General features: G+C 37.5%; 1 pseudogene; it reads left to right on the top strand.

Moving 5' to 3' along the window:
- The first annotated feature begins 12006 nt into the window (after positions 1 to 12006).
- On the top strand, positions 12007 to 12237 carry LOC148163063 (small ribosomal subunit protein eS21 pseudogene; annotated as a pseudogene).
- The last annotated feature ends 3648 nt before the right edge of the window (positions 12238 to 15885 follow it).

Here is a 15885-nt window from a genome sequence, read left to right on the forward strand (position 1 = left end):
GGTTTTAAATCTTCATTGATTTGGTAGAATTTACCAGTGAAACCTTTCAGTTCTGGACTTTTGTTTGTTGTTTTTCTTTTTTTTATTATTTCTGATTCAATCTCCTTACTAGTAATCAGTCTATTCAGATTTTCTATTTCTTCCTGATACAGTCTTAGAAGATTGTATGTTTCTAGGAATTTATCCGTTTTTCTATGTTGTGCAGTTTGTTGTATGTAACTAACTGTTCATAATAATCTGTTATGATCACTTGTATTTGAGCCTTCTCTTTCCTTTTTTTCACTTTTTTTTATTGTGGTAAAATGTACATAACATAAAATTTACTATCCTAACCATTTTTAAGTGTACAGTTCAGTGCCATTAAGTACATTCCCATTGTTGTGATACCATCACCATCATCATCTTCAGGACTTATTCATCTTCCCTATATGTACACAGCTCCCCATTCTCCCCTCCCCCAGCCCCTGACAACCACCACTCTGCTTTCCATCCCTATGAATTTGACTACTCCAGATGCCTCATATAAGTGGAATCATAGAGCATTTGTCTTGTTGTGACTTAGCATAATATCCTCAAGGTCCATCCCTGTAGCAGGTGTCAGAATTCTCCTCCCTTTTTTTTTTCTGTTCGTTGGTGTAGCTGAAGATGTGTCAATTTTGTTTATCATTTCAAAGGAACAGCTATTAATTTTATTAATCTTTTCTGTTGTTTTTGAAATCTCTATTTCATTTATTTCCACCTATTCTTTATTATTTACTTCCTTTTAGCAACTTTGCCTTTATTTCCTTTTCTTTTTCTAGTTCTTTTAAATATAAACTTTATTTATTTGAGACTATTCTTGTTTCTTGATGTAGGCTTTTATTCCTATGAACTTCCCTCTTAAAATTGCTTTTGTTGCATCCCATAGAGTTTGGTTTGTTGTATTTCCACTTTTATCTGTCTCAAGGTACTTTTTAAATTTCCTCTTTAATTTTCTCATTGATCCATTGGCTATTCAATAGCATGCTATTTAATCTCTACATATTTGTGATTCACTTTCAGTCTGTGTGTATCCTTAGATCTGAAGTGAGTCTCTTGTGGCAGCCTATAGATGGATCTCATTTTTACATCTATTCTGTCACTCTGTGTCTTTTGATTGGAGAATTTAGTTCATTTGCATTTAAAGTAATTTTTGATAAGGTATGTATTTTTGCCATTTTGTTAATCATTTTTTGTTTTAAAGTTCCTCTGTTCCTTTCTTCTTCTCTTGTTGTCTTTGTGGTTTGATGAATTTCTTAAGTGTTATGTTTTTATTCCTTTTTCATTATTTTTTGTGCATTTACTGTAGGTTTTTGTTTTGTGTTTACCATGAGGTTAATATAAAACAGTCTAAATACAAAGTAGTCTATTTAAGTTAGTAGGAACTTGAATTAGAGTGCATTCTGGAAACTATATTTTTACTCCCCCCACCATGTTTTATGTTTTTTTTTAAGATTTATTTATTTATTTATTTTGAGAGAGTGAGAATGAGAGAGAGAGAGAGTACACGAGAGGGGGCAGGGTTAGAGGGAGAAGCAGGCTCCTCGCTGAGCAGGGAGCCCAATGCGGGACTCCAGGATCATGACCTGAGCCGAAGGCAGTCGCTTAACCAACTGAGCCACCCAGGCGCCCGCCGTGTTTTATGTTTTTGATGTCCTAATTTACACCATTTTATTTTCTGTATCCCTTTTACTAATTATTGTAGATATAGTTAATTTTACGTCTTTTGTTTTCTAAACTTCATAGTAGCTTTATAATTGGTTATTTCAATAACTACTAAACTTTTGCCTTTACTAGTGAGATTTTTACTTTCATGTTTTTTTTTAAGATTTTATTTATTTATTTGAGAGAGAGAGAATGAGAGATGGAGAGCACGAGAGGGAAGAGGGTCAGAGGGAGAAGCAGACTCCCCGCCGAGCAGGGAGCCCAAGGCAGGACTCGATCCTGGGACTCCAGGATCATGACCTGAGCCGAAGGCAGTCACTTAACCAACTGAGCCACCCAGGCACCCCACTTTCATGTTTTCTCATTATTATTTAGTGCCTTTTCTTTTCAGTTTAAAGAGGACCTTTCATATTTCTTTTTTTTAATTCCAGAATATTTTACAGTTTCATATTAGTTTTAGGTGTACAATATAGTGATTCAACAATTCTATACATTACTCAGTGCTTATCACAATAAGTGTACTCTTAATCTCCTTCACATATTTCACTTATTCCCCACCAACCTCCTCCCTGGTAACCAACAGTTCTCTATAGATAGGAGTCTGTTTTTTGGTTTGTCCTTTTTTTTTCCATTTGTTCATTTGTTTTGTTTCTTAAATTCCACATATGAGTAAAATCATATCGCATTTATTTTTCTCTGACAGACTGATTTCACTTAGCATTATACTCTCTAGATCCAACCATGTTGTTGCAAATGGCAAGATGTCTTTCTTTCTTATGGCTGAGTAAAATTCCATTCATCTATTGATGGACACTTGGGCTGCTTCCATAATTTCGCTATTGTAAATTAGTGCTGCAATAAGCAGGGCATGCATATATCTTTTTGAATTAGTGTTTTTGTGTTCTTTGTTTAAATACCCAGTAATGCAATTACTGGGTCATATGGTAATTCCATTCGTAATTTTTCGAGGAACTTCTATAATATTTTCCAGAATGGCTGCACCAGTGCACAAATGTTCCTTTTTCTGCACATCCTCACCAACACTTGTTTCTTGTGTTTTGATTTTAGCCATTCTGGCAGGTGTGAAGTGATATCTCTTTGTAGTTTTGATTTGTATTTCCCTGGTGATGAAAATTTTAGATTTTATTAATATTATAGTTCTCACCTCATTCTGTGACCTTACTCCTTTGTTTCTATGACTGTTTTGTTCAAGACTGGGCAACCTCCATGAATTCATCTAAGGTTCTCTGTTAAGTGCCTTCCATCACCTTATCCACTTGAGCCAAAGAAAGGCAGATCCTTAGTTGCCTTAGTGGTAAATAGAATGGGAACATGTGAAAGTGGTAAAACAGCAGAAGTAAGTGATATAGAGTGAAGTATATAGAGAGATAAAACATCATTAACAAGAATTGGATGGGGCACCTGGGGGGCTCAGTTGGTAAAATGTCTGCTTTCAGCTCAGCTCATGATCCCAGGACCCTGTGATCCAGCCCCGCTTCAGGCTCTCTGCTCAGTGGGAAGTCTGCATCTCCCTCTCCCTCTGCCCCTCCCCCCCCTTGCGCTCACATGCGTATGCACACACGTGCACTCTCTATCAAATAAATGAATAAATCTTAAAAAACAAAACAAGAATAGGATCAAATCTTCTGTAGTTTCTGTTAGAGTGGAATGGCACCTTCTCATTTCTCTGGATTTCCTGAGGAGCGAACTTTCTAAACACATTCCTGGCAGCTCTGCACTCCTTTAATCACTCTGCACCAGGTGAGTTGGAATGACTTATGTAATTGGTGAACAAATGCTGTGCTTGGCTAAGCTTCTTCCTCCTTTTTGAGAATGTACTTGCTTGCAGGGAGACATAATGTGCTCTTGCTTCTACAGGGAAGAGGTCCTGTTCTGGTTCCATTCTGCTATGAATCAGTGAATTCACTTGTCTGATTCCAGGGTTTATTATTAATAAGTCCACCTGGTTAACAGAATTGTAGCTGCACCCTTCCACTTATACTTTATAAGTAAACTATATAAAGGTGATATTTTGCTTCTCTACCTCTGTCTCCCGTGTTTTTTTAATTTTTGTTTAGAAGCAGGGCAGGGAGCTTCTCAGAGATCTCAAGAGTATAAAGAGGGTGCAATAAAACAACAAAGATACAAATGTAGGGACCCGAAGGGGTACGTGTACCCCAATTTTTATAGCAGCAATGTCCACCATAGCCAAACTGTGGAAAGAGCCAAGATGCCCATCGACAGATGAATGGATAAAGAAGATGTGGTATATATACACAATGGAATATTATGCAGCCATCAAAAGGAATGAGATCTTGCCATTTGCAACGACGTGGATGGAACTGGAGGGTGTTATGCTGAGTGAAATAAGTCAATCAGAGAAAGACATGTATCACATGACCTCACTGATATGAGGAATTCTTAATCTCAGGAAAGAAACTGAGTGTTACTGGAGTGGTTGGGGGTGGGAGGGATGGGGTGGCTGGGTGATAGACATTGGGGAGGGTATGTGCTACGGTGAGCACTGTGAATTGTGCAAGACTGTTGAATCACAGATCTGTACTTCTGAAACAACGCAACATATTTTAAGAAAAAAGAAAAAGAAGAAGATAACAGGAGAGGAAGAATGAAGGGGAGTAAGTCAGAGGGGGAGAGGAACCATGAGAGATGATGGACTCTGAAAAACAAACTGAGGGTTCTAGAGGGGAGGAGGGTAGGGGGATGGGTTAGCCTGGTGATGGGTATTAAAGAGGGCACATTCTGCATGGAGCACTGGGTGTTATGAACAAACAATGAATCATGGAACACTGCACCAAAAACTAATGATGTAATATATGGTGATTAACATAACAATAAAAAAATAAAAAAAAGAGGGTGCAATAAAAATTTCAAATGAATAACAAATTTTACGGTTGTCTTTAAAATCACTACTAAAATTTAAAAACCTAAGGACTAGATATCAATTTTTTAAATTTTTTATTATTATGTTAATCACCATATATTACATCATTTGTTTTTGATGTAGTGTTCCATGATTCATTGTTTGTTCATAACACCCAGTGCTCCATGCAGAATGTGCCCTCTTTAATACCCATCACCAGGCTAACCCATCCCCCTACCCTCCTCCCCTCTAGAACCCCCAGTTTGTTTTTCAGAGTCCATCATCTCTCCTGGTTCGTCTCCCCCTCTGACTTACTCCCCTTCATTCTTCCTCTCCTGCTATCTTCTTCTTTTTCTTTTTTCTTAAAATATGTTGCGTTATTTGTTTCAGAAGTACAGATCTGTGATTCAACAGTCTTGCACAATTCACAGCGCTCACTGTAGCACATACCCTCCCCAATGTCTATCACCCAGCCACCCCATCCCTCCCACCCCCTACCACTCCAGTAACACTCAGTTTGTTCCTGAGATTAAGAATTCTGCAGAAGATCTCAGAAAAGTAGCATCTCCTACAGATAAACAATTGGAGAGTTCATATAAATGCTGATTCTGGAATTCAAATCACTCTATCATTTGAACTTTGACTCGTTGAAATTTCATAGATTTCATAGATAAACCAAGTATACAGTAAGGATATATTTGGTTGAAAATGTGCTATTGTTTATTAATATTTCAAAATAAAGAGGGAATAATTAAAATATTAGAGAGATATTTGGTTCTTTAAAAAAAACTATCTGAGAGATAGAGAGTGAGTGAAAGACAGAGAAGGAGGAGGGGGAAGGGCAAAGGAAGGGGGGAAGCAGACAACCCACTGGGCAGGGAGCCTGATGTGGGGCTCAATCCCAGGACACCAGGATCATGAACTAAGCTGAAGGCAGACACTTAAATGACTGAACAAGCCAGACACCCTGAGATATTTGGATTTTAATGGAGATAACTTTAAAGAATGATTTTACAGTACTCCAGGATATGAACGAATATAACCTCCCAAATTACATAAATTTAAATTAACCAATAGATATATGAAGACAGGAAGATGGTGGGACAGTACAAGGACCACTGGCTCACCACATCCCATGATACAAATTAGTAAACATCAAATCATGCTAAATACTCCCCAGAAATTGACTAGAAGACTGCAAAAACAAATTCCACAACTACAGGGAGAGAAGTGGTTACACCAAAGAACGTACGACATATTTCAATATAGAGAAAGCCTATATAAGGCTAGCAGGTTTTTCAATAGAAACCGCAAGCCAGAAGAATGTTATGATATATTCAAAGTGCTGAATGGGAAAAATCTAGGTAACTTTACTTATTTAATTATTTTAAGCAAGGGACAGATGGGGAAGGGGCAGAAGGAGAGGGAGAGTGAGAAACCCAAGGAGGCTCCACGCCCATCATGGAGCCTGATGTGGGGCTCAATCCCACAAACCTCAGCTCATGCCACAGCCTGAAATCGAGTCAGATGCTTAACTGACTGAGCCACCCAGGTGCCCCTAAAATTTCGTTATTTTGTTCATCACAGAATTTTTGGATCAATTTTAATAATTTATAATATTGCATAAAAAGTTTTTATCTGGATTTCTGAGCTTTTTGGCAATTCCTTAAGATTTGTGCCTGAGGTGAATGCCTCACTCGCCTGTCCTGAGCCTCTGCAAAGATATCAATAATCATGATGCTAAGAAAGCACAGTGGCATGATATACTTAAATGCTGAATGGGAAAAATCTACAGCCAAGAATATTCTATCCAGCAAGGCTATCATTCAGAGTAGAAGGAGAGATAAAGAGATTCCCAGCCAAACAGAAACTAAAGGAGTTCATGACCCCTAAACCAGCCCTGCAAGAAATCTTAAAGTGGAAAGTAGAGACACAAAGTGACAGCATAGAAGTAGGAAACACAAAAGCAATTAAAATGAGTATTGCTGGAGTGCCTGGGTGGCTCAATTGTTAAGCACCTGCCTTGGGCTCAGGTCATGATTCCAGGGTCCCAGGATTGAGCCCCGGTTCGGGCTCCCTGCTCTGCAGGAGGCCTGCTTCTCCTTCTCTCACACCCCCTGCTTGTGTTCCCTCTCTCGCTGTGACTCTTTCCCTCAAATAAATAAAATCTTTAAAAAAATGAATATTGCTGTAAACATTTCAGTCAAGGAACTCACAAAAATTATTTAAAATATAATGACATGTACCAAAATTATGGGTAGGAGGGGAGAAAGAAATGGGCTGATATGTAAGTGACCATTAGCTTAATAGAGACTGCTATATGCAGAAGAGGTTATATACGAACCTTTCAGTAACCAGATGTCAAAAGCCACTAGTAAGCATGCAAAGAATAAAGAAAAAAGAAATCCAAATATATCACTAGGGAATATCACCAAAGAATGAAGGAGAATGAGAAAATCTCCAAAAACAACCACAAAACAAGTAATAAAATGGCAATAAATATGTATCTATTAATAATTACTTTGAATGTAAATGGACTAAATGCTCCAATCAAAAGACATAGGCTGTCAGGATGGGGAAAAAAACAAAAAACAAAAAACAAGAGCCATGTATATGCTGCCTACCAGAGACTCATTTTAGACCTAAAGACGCCTTCAGATTGAAAGTGTTGGAATGGAGAAATATTTCTCACACAAATGGATGTGAAAAGAAACTTGGAGTAGCAATACTTATATTGGACAAAATGGACGTGAAAACAAAGATTGTAACAAGTGACAAAGAAGGACACTTTATAATAGTAAAAGGGATAATCCAACAAGAAGATATAACAATTGTAAATATTTATGCCCCCAACTTCGGAGCACCCAAATACATAAAATAACTAACAACAAACATAAAGGAACTAACCGATAATAATATATTCATAGTAGGGGTCTTTAACACCTCACTCACATCAATGGACAGATAGTCTAAACAGAAAATCAACAAGGAAACAGTGGCTTTGAATGGCACCCTGGACCCGATGGACTTAAGAGATATATTCAGAACATTCCATCCTAAAACAGCAGAATGCACATTCTTTTCAAGTGCACATGGGACATTCTCCAGAATAGATCACAATTAGGCCACAATATTAGTCCATAAAACAGGCCTCAACAAATTCAAGAAAATCAAAGTCATACCATGCACCTTTTCTGACCACAGTGTTATGAAACTAGAAGTCAACCACAGGAAAAAGAATCTGGAAAGACCACAGATATCTGGAAGTTAAATAACATGCTAATAAAAATGAATGAGTCAACCAGGAAATAAAAAAAATAAATGAAAAAACAATGTGGTAGCAAATGAAAATAAAAACATAGAGGTCCAATACCTTTGGGATGCAGGAAATGCAGTTCTAGGGAGGGAATTAAAAAGCAATACAGGCCTACCCCAAGAAGCAAGAAAAATCTCAAATAAACAACCTAACCTTACACCTAAAGGAGCTAGAAATAGAACAAGAAACAATGCCTAAAGATAGCAGAAGGAAGGAAATAGAAGAAATAAGTGACATAGAAACTAAAGAATAAAAACAAAACTAGAAAAACCCCAGTAGAGCTGATAAATGAAACCAGCAGGTGGTTCTTTGAAATAATTAATGAAATTGATAAAACTATAGTCGGACTTATCTAATTGAAAACAGAAAGGACCCAAATAAATAAAATCACAAATGAGAGAGGAAAAATAACAACAAATGCCACAGAAATACAAACAATGAGAATATTATGAAAAAAGAAATATATGCCAACCAATTGGACAACCTAGGGGAATGGATGAATTCCTAGAAACATATAAACTACAAAAACTGACACAGAAGAAATACAAAATTTGAACAGACCTATAGCCAGCAAAGAAATTGAATCAGTAATCAAAAAGCTCCCAACAAACAACAGTCTAGGAGCAGACGGCTACACAGGAGAATTCTACCAAACATTTAAAGAAGAATTAATACCTATTCTTCTCAAATCATTCCAAAAATTGGAAAAGGAAGGAAAACTTCTAAATTCATTCTATGAGGCCAGTATTACCCTCGTAGCAAAACGAGATAAAGACACCACCAAAAAGAGAACTAGAGGCCAATATCTCTGATGAACATAGATGCAAAAATTCTCAACAAAATACTAGCAAACCAAATCCAACAATACATTAAAAAATAATCATTCACCATGATCAAGTGGGATTAATTCCTGGGTCACAAGGGTGTTTCAATGTTCACAAATCAATCAAGGTGATGTATCACCTCAATAACAGAAAAGATAAAAATCATATGATCATCTCAATAGACTCAGAGGAAGTATTTGACAAAGTACAACATCCATTCATGGAAATAAAAAACAAACCCTCAACAACGTAGGGCTAGAGGGAATATACCTCAACAAAATAAAGGCCTTATGTGAAAAACCCATGGCTAATATCATCCTCAATCAGTAAAAATTGAGAGCTTTTCCTCTATGGTTAGGAACAAGGTAGGGAGGTCCATTCTCACCACTGTTATTCAACATATTACTCGAAGTCCTAGCCACAGCAGTCAGACAACAAAAAGATATAACAGGTATCCACATCTACAAGGAAGAAGTAAAATTTTCACTATTTGCAGATGACATGATACTCTATATAGAAAACCCAAAAGATCCCACCAAAAAACTGCTAGAGCTGACAAATGAATTCAGTAAATTGACAGGATATAAAATCAATATACAGAAATCTTTTGCATCTCCTTACACCAATAGTGAAGCAGCAGAAAGAGAAATTAAGGAATCAACCCCATTCACTATTGCACCAAAAATAATAAGATACTTAGGAATAAAACTATCTGAAGAGTTGAAAAACCTGTACTCTGCAAACTATAAAGCACTGATGAAATTTAAGATGACAGAGAGCAATGGAAAGATATTCCATGCTCATGGATTGGAAGAACAGATTTTGTTGAAATGTCTATACTACCCAAAGTAATCTACATGTTTAATGCAATCCCTATCAAAATACCAACAGCATTTTTCACAGAGCTAGAAAAACAATCTTAAAATTTGTATGGAAAAAGCTGCAAAAGACCCCCAAATAGCCAAAGCATTCTTGAAAAGGGAAAGCAAAGTTGGAGGCATCACAATTCTGGACTTCAAGTTGTATTACAAAGCTGTAGTGATCAAAACAGCATGGCACTGGCATAAAAAACAGACACATAGATCAATAGAACAGAATAGAAAACCTAGAAATGAACCCGCGATTATATGGTCAATTAATCTTCAATACAGTGGGAAAGACTATCTGATGGGAAAAAAAAGACAGTCTCTTCAACAAATGGTGTTGAGAAACCTGGACAGCAACATACAAAATAAAGAAACTGGACCACTTTCTTATGCCATACACAAAAATAAATTCAGAATGGATTAAAGTCCTAAATGTGAGACCTGAAACCATGAAAATCCTGGAGGAGAATACAGGCAGTAACTTCTTTGACATTGGCCATAGCAACTTCTTTCTAGATATGTCTCCCGAGGCAAGGGAAACAAACGCAAAAATAAAGTATCAGGACTACATCAAAATAACAAGCATCTGCACAGTGAAGGAAACAATCAACAAAACTAAAAGGCAACCTATGGAATGGGAGGAGATATTTGCAAATGGCATACCTGATAAAGGATTAATATCCAAAATATTTAAAGAATTTATAAAACTCAACACCCCAAAACCAAATAATCCAGTTAAAAAATAGGCAGAAGCCATGAATAGATATTTCTCCAATGAAGACATCCAGATGCCCAACAGACACATAAAAGATGATCAACGTCACTGATCATCAGGGAAATGCAACTCAAAACTGCAATGAGAGATCACCTCACACCTGTCAGAATGGCTAAAATTAAGGACACATGAAAAACAGGTGTTGATGTGGATGTGGAGAAAGGGGAACTCTCTTGCACTGTTTGTGGGAAGGGAGACCAGTGCAGCCACTCTGGAGAACAGTATGGAGACTCCTCAAGAAGTTAAAAATAAAGCTACCCTACAACCCAGTAATCGCACAACTGGGTATTTACGCAAAGAATACAAAAATCCTGATTTGAAGTGATACGTGCACCCAGATGTTTATAGCAGCATTATCTACAACAGCCACATTATGGAAATAGCCCAAGTGTCCATCTACTGGTGAATGGAATAAGATTTTATTTATATACAATGGAATATTACTCAGCCATAAAAAAAAAATGAAATCTTGCCATTTGCATTGACAAGGAATGATTTAGAGAGTATTATGCTAAGCAAAATAAGCCAGTCACAGAAAGACAAATAACGTATGATTTTACTTATATGTGGAGGCTAAGAAACAAATGAGCAAAGGAAAAAAAAAAAAAAGAGAGAGAGCAAGGCAAACCAAGAAACAGAGTCTTAACTATAGAGAAAAATCTGATGGTTACCAGAGGGGATTGGAGTGGGGGGGGGGATAGGTTAAATAGGTGATGGAGATTAAGGAGTATCACTTATTGTGATGAGTACTGGGTGTTGTATGGAAGCGTTGAATCGCTATATTGTACACCTGAAACTAAATTTACAGTGTATGTTAACTAACTGAAATTTAAATGAAAACTTAAAAAAAGGAATTTCTAATCCATGCCACTGCAATAAACCTTGCCTGGGGTTTAAATTTAAGCTCCAGGCCTCTAAAGTGGATCCTGAGGAACAACATCCCCGTTTGCTTTCCCATGGTCCTTCCTGAGGTTACTCTTTTTGTTAAATGCAGTGGTCAATTCTTTACCGCCATAATTTGCTGATAGAATTGTATGAAGTTGAAGGTTTGCTTCCTTGAATCTTTGACTACTGCCCATTTCAATAGCACTCCAGATCCCCTAGCACCATATTACAAATTATTTTTGCTAGGGATTCTCCATATCTCCAAGCAGGTCTGTGTGATCTCCAACCCAGTTCACTTCCAGCCAAGCCCTGGTTCAGACCAGTACATGGAAGAATTGATAGTCTATCCTTATTGTGCTTAAAAGTTCAGTTGTACTCTATGTGTGCATGCACTTGTGTGTCTGTGTGTGCTTATTTATTTATTTAAAGACTTTATTTATGAATCTGAGAGCGAGAGAGAGCACGCTTGAGAGAGGGCATGAGCAGGGTGAGGGGCAGAGCCCAGCAGGGCGCGGGTCTGGGGCTCCATACCGCGACTGTGGAATCATGACCTGAACTGAAGGCAGACCCTTAACCAACTGAGACACCCAGGCGCCCCTGTGTGTCTGTGTTTAGAGAGGGTTGTCGGTGTGTGTAGGAATAACTTTTGCACAGGCACTTAAAAGAAATCAGGGTTAGCAAATATTGCCAAACATGTTCAGGTTTGTTTTTCTGTGCTCCTGCTCGTGGCAGTGGCAGCAGGGGCACCCTCCACATGCAGAAAGATGCTGGGGCGTTTAGTGGACCTGTACATGCTGTGGAAATGCTCCTCCAGCAGGCGCATCATGGGCGCCAAGGACCATGTGTCCATCCAGATGAACGTGGCTGAAGTTGACAAGGTGACAGGCCCGTTCAACGGCCAGTTTAAAACTTACACTCTCTGTGGAGTCATTCGTAGGATGTATGAATCAGATGAGCCCATCCTCTGCCTGGCCGAGGCCAACAGCATCATTTCAAAGAACTTCTGACTGGAGAGGATCATGGATGTAGAATATTTGTTATAAATAAATAGCAAAACCTGCCCCCAAAACGTGTTCAGTTTTATCAGCATCCCAAATATATATGTCCAGGTAATTTCCAGGATGTCCCCCCCCCTTGGAAAAAAAATTACATTCTCTTCCAGCATCATAAATTACTGGTTTTTTTTTTTTTAATACCAACTATATGTAGCCGTCTGATGCTCCATCTCACTTTGAAATGCCAAAGTCATCCTTCTGAAAAGTCACACAATTAGGTCAAATATATGGCCTAATAAAAATCTCTCACCTTCTCAGTGAGCACTGGAACAAAGATAAGAGGACTTTAAAAACCACTCACAAAGGACATGGCCTGGGTCTTCTAACTTATTATCCAGAGTTTTAATGACTGGAAATCTATTTTAAAAATCAAACACTAGTTTTTTGGGGAAGACACAGAGAAGAGACAACACAGCATTTAAGATTGTAAACTCTTGCATCAGATAGAGCTAAGTTTAAGTTACTTAACTTTTTTACGATTCAGTTTCTGCATCTGTAAAACGGATGTGATAGTAGTACTTCACTTGCAGGTTTGCTGCATTAAATAGTATAGTGCAATAAAACATTTAATTGTGTACCTGACACCTAGGAAACAATCGATATATATGTTATCTATCCCTATAAATATTATTTAGATCTATAATCCCTTTTTTTTCTTTTAGTTGTTGGTTGCTTTTCCTTTTCCCCTGTAGCCATTTTACATGTCTGCTCCTTGCTCTCCTTGAAGGGAGATAATTCGATGATCTTCATGCTGCACCCATTCTGTTGTTTTGCTTGTACACATGTTATCAGTTGAGATTTATTATAATCAGTTGCTTATTCCAATATAAGTCAGCTTGTGTCCATAGAGATATCTGGTCTTCAGAGGCACTGTATTGAGGCCCTAGTATGCATTTACTATCTTCTCATATCTAATGTGATATTAATGTGGTACAAGGGACTCTCAGTCATTAGCCCACCCTTAACTACACTAGCAAGCACGTTTGTCTTTTGTCTCTTCATTGTTAACTATCTTCTTTTTAATATATGCTACGTTTTGCTACTCCTGCCTCCCAACTTCTTCAAGTCACCGCTGATATATTTTCTTTTTTCTTCCTTACTTATTTAATATTTTCTTTATTTTTGCATGAAATGTCTTTGACTGATGTTTTATACAAATCACCAGTCAAGAGAATACACTTTTCACACTGCATACTGAATTGACCAATCTTAATATACTAGTCAAAATATTTGGGTTTCTGGCACTTTTTTCCTGTGTCCATTTATCGATAGCATTTTAGATGCTATGCCTTTGATCTTAGATATGGTTTTATTATTTTGGATAACTTGTAAGATATGTGGTATTATAGTAGACTGAGGCTTTGAAACAGATACTCTTTGGGGCGGTGGGGTCTTACCGTGTTTTGAACCCAGAAAATCTTTTATATATATATATATATATATATATATATATATATATATATATATTTTAAACCAGGAGCTGTTCTATCTAGGAAGATGCCAAAAAGAGGCAATATAGAATTTAAGAGTGTAGCCTCTAGAATCAGGCAGTGTTGTCCTTGGAAAGGCACAGATAATGTCCTTTTTATCTATATTCTTAATTTTTAATCTATCAAGAAATTACTTCTGAAGTCATGTAAGGCCATAGCATCTTTATTTTCCTGTTCCTAAAAGAGCACAGAAATCTTTTTTTTAAAGGTTTTATTTATTTATTTGACAGAGAGAAATACAGCAAGAGAGGGAACACAAGCAGGGGGAGTCGGAGAGGGAGAAGCAGGCTTCCCACAGAGCAGGGAGCCCAATGCGGGGCTCGATCCCAGGACCCTGGGATCAGGACCCGAGCTGAAGACAGATGCTTAATGACTGAGCCACCTAGGCACCCCGCACAGAAATCTTTTTGAAGTAAGGGCATCATATTGGGTATAGGCACTGGTTTCTGCTTCTTTTGAGAGGTGAGCTGTATAACTGGGTTTGCACGGAGCATCAGGCATGTGCCTTAGTCGTGGAGGGGAACATGAGAACTTACAGAGGGCTTCCTATAAAATAATGATTTTGATGGTGATAAAAAAATAATAATGTTACTAGAAAAGCAGCATTTATTGAGAGTTTACCATGTAACAAGCGTTCATAAGCACATCTAGTTTTACAAAAACTTTGACTTGTTATTATTGTCCTCATTTTTACAAATGAGCAAACTGATGCCAAGATTGGTTAACTTGTCCCAAGTCACAAATGTAGAAAATTGCAGAGCAGGATTCATATTTACTGCTGTCTTTCTCTAAAGCTTGTGCTTTCTATCACACTAGGCTGCGTGTGGACCCTATATGAGTCTTGCATACTCTGGCCCACCCTAGACTCTTACATGGAGAAGGAATCAGATTGGATCTCACTGCAGAAATGAGGTTCCAGATGTCTAGCTAAAAAAAAAAAAAGACACATATAGTATTCACCCACACTCAGAACCAATTGAACAATGAACATAGTGGTCTGAAGGTAGCAAAACATCACATTTATTACTAAGTTATATTTGAGGCAGTGGCTTAGCACCACACCCCATCTTGGAATTGCCCACCTGAGGGTAAATTTGATTCTGCAGAGTATACCACTTGTGTAGAGTTGCTGCTTTACACTGGTCTGATGTAAAGAAGGAAGGGGAATTCTTACAGATTTAGATTATTGGCCGACTAGTATAATTTTAGACCAACGACTATAACCTACCCACCAGGTAACTCACTATATCTCAGTGTTGAGGGGTTAGGTGTGGGGTGAGAAGCCTAGAGGTTTAATCCCTCCTCAGGGAAACCAGATTATTGAAGAATAAACATTCCCCCTAATATCCCTAAAGTTTAGAGATTTTACCCAGTGATTGATATGTTACAAAGACAGACCAGGGCTATGGTCAAAGTGCAGCTTTGCTTGAAAAGAAAAATAAAGGCTAGGTGAAAAGAAGCCAAAGAATTTCTTCTTAATAGAAATATAACATTTTCTGTGGCCCATGCAGACATGGCTGTGAGGTCAATTTCCTTTTCAGATCAATGAAACCTATATAAGTGCTTCTCTGCTGAATCCTTTAGGTGTTTATATTTCATGAATCATCCATTTTTCCAAGGAAAGCATATCACAGAAATTCATTCTCAAGGTCTTCCAAAAGCATTTATGACCAAGCCCATGGAAATGTGGAGGACGAACAGGGCAAACAGCAGAAGAGAAACTATGTGAATATGAATATGTGTATACCTCTTTTGTCCATCACAGAAGTGAATGGATGCATCTGTACAAATAAATGAATACTGACCTCAATCAGTTTTAATGAATGATAATTTTTATAAAATGGAAAAATAATGGCAAATTTTGTCTTATCTGTACAGTTTTTAAGGGGTTTTCATAACTGTGCCATTTGCATACTAAATCAGATGTTGACACCAGAACAAGAGTAAAAATGATGATATTAATAATACTGCTAACAGTTACTGTGTGCTTTCTTGTATCAGGAACCATGCCAAGATTTTCACATATATTATTTTACACAACATCCCTGTCATGTATATACTACTGTTATTCTTATTGTATATAAAAAAGTAAGGATCAGGGAGTTTAAGT

The sequence above is a fragment of the Eumetopias jubatus genome, unplaced genomic scaffold (assembly GCF_037043125.1).
Source record: "Eumetopias jubatus isolate StellerSeaLion01/CBP00866 unplaced genomic scaffold, mEumJub1_p1.0 scaffold_11, whole genome shotgun sequence".
NCBI lineage: Eukaryota > Metazoa > Chordata > Mammalia > Carnivora > Otariidae > Eumetopias > Eumetopias jubatus.